At 38.2% G+C, this 5,748-nt stretch overlaps 1 pseudogene; it reads right to left on the reverse strand.

Moving 5' to 3' along the window:
* Window positions 1-2,294: 2,294 nt before the first annotated feature.
* Window positions 2,295-5,177, reverse strand: LOC110743096 (annotated as a pseudogene).
* Between the last annotated feature and the right edge of the window lie 571 nt (window positions 5,178-5,748).

The following is a 5,748-nucleotide window of genomic DNA, read 5'->3' on the forward strand; positions in this document are numbered from 1 at the left end:
GACTGAGCTGGGAGGATTGCTTGAGCCCAGGAGGTCAAAGCTACAGAGAGCTGTGATCATGCCACTGCACTCCAGTCTGAGCAAGACCCTGTCTCAAAAAAAAAAAAAAAAAAAAAAGAAAAGAAAAAGAAAAGAAAACTAATACAAAATCAGGGATATAAATACAAAGAAAAAACTAATACAAAAAGAAACTAATACAAATACAATACTGTACTTGCTGAGTCAATTATGACTAATCTAAGAATCTGCTAACATAGTGACTGTAGACCTTCTAAGAATCTTCTAGTTCTACAATTCTATAATTTTAATAAAGTTCTTTGATAGTGTTATCATGTCAGTCATTACAGTTCATTTAAAAATTACCCCATTAGGGAATTGAACTGATGACATACTTCTTCTTTAGTATCTGTGAGATGTTTCTTTACACCAACAATAGACAAGCAGAGAGCCAAATCATGAATGAACTCCTATTCACAATTGCTATAAAGAGAATAAAATACCTAGGAATACAGTTAACAAGGGATGTGAAAGAACTCTTCAAGGAGAACTATAAACAACTCTCAAGGAAATAAGAAAGGATGCAAACAAGTGGAAAAACATTCCATCTTCATGGATAGGAAGAATAAATATCATGAAAATGTCCATACTACACAAAGTACAGATTCAATGCCATTCCCATCAAACTACCATTGACATTCTTCACAGAATTAGAAAAAAACTATTTTTAAATTTCACATGGAATCAAAGAAGACCCCATATAGCCAAGACAATCCTAAGCAAAATAAATAAAGCTGGAGGCATCATGCTACCTGACTTCAAACTATACTACAAGGCTACAGTAGCAAAAACAGGATGGTACGGGTACCAAAACAGATGTATAGACCAATGGAGCAGAACAGATACCTCAAAAATACCACCATACATCTACATCCATCTGCTCTTAGACAAACCTGCCAAAAACAAGCAACGGGGAAAGGATTTCCTATTTAGTAAATGGTGCTGAGAAAACTGGCTAGCCATATGCAGAAAACTGAAACTGGACCCCTTCCTTACACCTGACACAAAAATCAACTCAAGATGAATTAAAGACTTAAATGTCAAACCCCAAACCATAAAAACTCTAGAAGAAAACCTAGGCAATACCATTCAGGACATAGGCATGGGCAAGGACTTCATGACAAAAACACCAAAAGCAATTGCAACAGAAGCCAAAATTGACAAATGTGATCTAATTAAACTAAAGAGCATCAGCACAGCAAAAGAAACTATCATCAGAGCAAACAGGCAACCTACAGAACAGGAGAAATTTTTGCAATCTACCCATCTGACAAAGGTCTGATATCCAGAATTTACAAGGAACTTAAACAAATTTACAAGAAAAAAAACAACCCCAGCAAAAAAGTGAGTAAAGATATCAACAGACACTTCTCAAAAGAAGGCATTTATGTCACCAACAAACATATGAAAAAAAGCTCAACATCACTGATGATCAGAGAAATGCAAATCAAAACCACAATGAGTCACCATCTCATGCCAGTCAGAAACAATAGATGCTGGTGAGAGTGTGGAGAAATAGGAATGCTTTTACACTGTTGGTGGGAATGTAAATGAGTTCAACCATTGTGGAGGACAGTATGGAGATTCCTCGAGGTCTAGAACCAGAATACCATTTGATCCAGCAAGCCCATTACTGGGTATATACCCAAAGGAAGATATATATCATTCTACTATAAAGACACATGCAAATGTCTGTTTATTGCAGGACTATTCACAATAGCAAAGATGTGGATCCAACCCAAATGCCCATCAATGATAGACTGGATAAAGAAAATGTGGTATATATACACCATGGAATACTATGCAGCCATAAAAAGGAATGAGATTATGTCCTTTGTAGGGACATGGATGAAACTGGAAGCCATCATCCTTAGCAAACTAACAGAGGAACCGAACACCAAATACCTCGTGTTCTCACTCATAAGTGGAAGTTGAACAATGAGAAAACATGGGCATAGGGAGGGGAACAACACACACCAAGGCCTGTTGGGGGGTGGGAGGTGAGAGGAGGGAACTTAGAGGATGGGCCAGTAGGTGCAGCAAACCACCATGGCACACATAAACCTATGTAACAAGCCTGTATGCTCTGCATATGTATCTCATTTTTTTAGAAGAAATTATGAAAAGAAAGAAAGAAAACAAGCTTAAATAAGATAAAAATACAAACTTAAAAAAAAGTTTAAAATAAAATCCAAAAATCAGATTTTTTCAGTAAACAAAGTTTCTTCATGTTATTACACTGTAGGAGCTTTGTATATATTTTAGCAAATTTACAGTATTTTATGGGAAATATTTTGACTTTGGTCATCAAAACCTGTGTGAAAATTGTAGGTTATTCAAATCACATGCTCATTTAATGTTACCTTAGAGTGTTTTCCAACATGAGGATTTGATCCAATGTCCATAATTTCAAAGGATGTAAATCTGGTAACCATAAAATGGTAAGCCAGCACAGCCAAGTATAGAAACCATGTGCAGTGAAGCAAGTATGTTTCCATTTGGTCTCTGTATTCTTTACTCTGGAGAAACCCTAGTCCTCTCAAACAAATCTTGTTTTACTTACATCTGGTTTAAATAGCTAGTATGTAGAGCAAACTACCACATATGGTAACAAGATCATATCATCTAAGAGGCATTTGATATTGATATTAAAGTATTTTTAATTGAAACAAATTAGTCACAACCCCCAATTTAAACAACACCTCTTCTGGGTGAAAAGTATCACAAATGTTTAAAAGAAATTATTTATACAAAACTCTTCTTAGAAGAAAGAAAAAGAAAATAAGTGTTCTATCTTTTCTCTGATGAACAGCACTTGTTTTATAAACCTGAACAGTAACGGGTTTTAGTTTTAGTTTGTACTGCAAGAATGATCATAAATGGCAATTCTAAAAGCCTGGTTTGTCAAAAATATAGCTAGAAAACATCACACACTTCTAAAAAGTGATATATAATTATTTAGTAATGAATAAGGCAATCTTTTTTGTGGCAAGGAGGGGGGAATTAAACCTTATTTATTTTTAAAACCAAACAACTAAGAAAATATATCACAGCCTGAAAACAGCAAATGGACAGGCTGTATTATCATTTCAAGTAATAAGCTGGTGAAAATACAATGAGGTTGGTATCAAAATAATAAGGTGCCATGCCAGGGCAGGAACAATGCAAGTTGCAAAAGCCCCGGGCAAAAATGGTATTTGATAATGGGGGCTGCCTCTCCTTTGCTCTAAGGGACTCAGCTCATCCTAGCCCAAATTGTTCACTTTTTCTCCCTTGAACTTCCTGTTGCCGGGGTCTCAATCGGGCTCTGTTAATTCAGGGAGCTAAGGAAACAATGCTAGGTTTAGGCTTCAATTCCACTCTGTTTTTATAAAAACCAGGTTTTTCCAAATCCAGTACTTCATAACTCTCTTATAAGCAAGTAGCCAATTGCTCCTCTTTTACTATTCATTACTAGATACTAATATATATCACAATCAAAACCCCTTTCTTCTTCAAGGGGAAAGTGTTACTGCAACATTGTCCTGTCATTTTGCTACACACAGCCTCAAGGCCCATCAGCCAGTTAAGAGGGAAGCTCTGCTTCTCATAATTAGTGTGTGGTCGCCTCTCATGTTTTTGCACGGTATCCAGGTTGAAAGATGCAGCATGTAATAATTTTAAGAAATGTACATCTACATCTTGACCAGAAATGGGGATCCACAGGGATCTTCAAAGTTCTTATCCAAACTACTCTCCCTCCCAAATCCACATTTTAAAATCAACTTGCATCAACTTGTATACCCTTGTGTCAATTACACAAAATCAAGAAAACAAAGACCCGGAAATTTTTTTCTCCCTTCTAAGTTATTGACCTCATGGATTTTGTTTCACAGCCTATAGAAAATGGTGTGATGACACTTCTGGTAAACAGGATATTTGGCAACAAAGAGAAAATCTCTCTCCTCAAACTCCATCAAGTCTAACCTGCCAGCCTGTTGGTAGTAAGAAGAGTCTGGTAGCTTGGAGGGCTCTGGCTTGTTACAGGTGAGATCCTTACTGCCAGGACAAGCACTAGCCACAGGAACATAAGCTCTAAACTTTCTGTAATGTCTCTGATGCAATTTAGCATCACTTTTTCCCATTTCACTTTTTAGGGCTGAAACATGAAAGAACCAGTGTCCAGAGGCAAGCGACATATGCCTTACACTTGTTGCCATCCTTAATTTCTTCATAAACTTTGCTTAAAAGACTAAAATTCCCAATTCCTTATTAAAAAATATATTTTTGCCCTCATTCCTGATAGCCACTGGCAAGGACTTTTATTACCCAATGGATAAGAGAGCCTCCTTCTTCTTGGTCATGGTTGGGATGAGGTGCACGTGGTCATCTATACACTTGGTCACACGACAGTACAGCTGCCCTTTCACCTGAAGCTCCTTACTCCCGGCATCTATTGAATCTTTGGTTTTGTCATTGCAATGTATGGTGCACCAGGCCTGGCAGTCCTGGAACTTCTCAAACTTACTGGTGACCAAGGCCTGGACTTGAGCCAGAGGCACATGACTGTGCTGGATGTACTGGTGCACCTGCTGCATGGATGCCTGGCTGTCCTCACAACAGCTGGTGCTGCATGGGAACATGAGACTCTGCATCTTCTGGATGTTTTCTCTCTCTAGGCTCTTTACCATGGAGTCCACCGTCTCCTGCACCCGCAGCTGCTGCAACTCCGCCATGATGATCCTGTGCTGCCCCAGACCGTGCCGGTGCCCACCAATAAGGCAATCTTAACTAGCTAAATTTAAATAGGATGTCTATGGCAGATTACAAATATAAAAATGTTTAAAGTCAGATATATTAAAAATTTGTGAAAATCATTGCCAATTATAGGGCAAGGCAAATGTATCCAAACAAATGAGTTAATGTATGTAAAACATTTAGAACAATCCTGAACTGTTGTATATATCATTATCATTATTATTTTTACACTATATTTTCCATGTTGAAATCCTTTGACTTCAGTCCTTTTGTTATGTACAAAAGTGGTTCGCACCAGGCACGGTGGCTCATGCCTGCAATCACAGCACTTTGGGAGGCCGAGGTGGGTAGATCACCTGAGATCAGGAGTTTGAGACCAGCCTGGCCAACATGGGGAAACCCTGTCTCTATTAAAAATACAAAAATTAGCTGGGCATGGTGGCACATGCCTATAATCCCACCTACTTGGGAGACTAAGATAGAATTCCTTGAACCCAGGAGGCGGAGGTTACAGTGAGCCAAGATCATGCCGCTGTACTCCAGCCTGGGCAACAAAGGAAGACTCCATCTCAAAAAAAAAAAAAAAAAGAAAGAAAAGAAAAGAAAAAGAAACAACAAAAAAAAGTGGTTCCAGGTGCACTGCCAAATATCATAAGTTTGCAGAAGTTCAACTGAAGAGATTAAAAGATTCCACATAATTCCCAAATAAATAAAAAATAGCCACAATGCAATTATTTCTTATGGTGTCTAGAAAAGCATTCACTGTTACCTGTTCACTTGTCACTGCCTGTTAAAATATCTACTCAGTGCCAGGAGGGGTGGCTTACGCCTGTAATCCCAGCAATTTGGGAGGCCGAGGTGGGCAGATCACGAGGTCAGGAGATTGATACCATCCTGGCTAACACAGTGAAATCCCGTCTCTACTAAAAATACAAAAAAATAGCTGGGCGTGGT

This window comes from Papio anubis, chromosome 6 (assembly GCF_008728515.1).
Source record: "Papio anubis isolate 15944 chromosome 6, Panubis1.0, whole genome shotgun sequence".
NCBI lineage: Eukaryota > Metazoa > Chordata > Mammalia > Primates > Cercopithecidae > Papio > Papio anubis.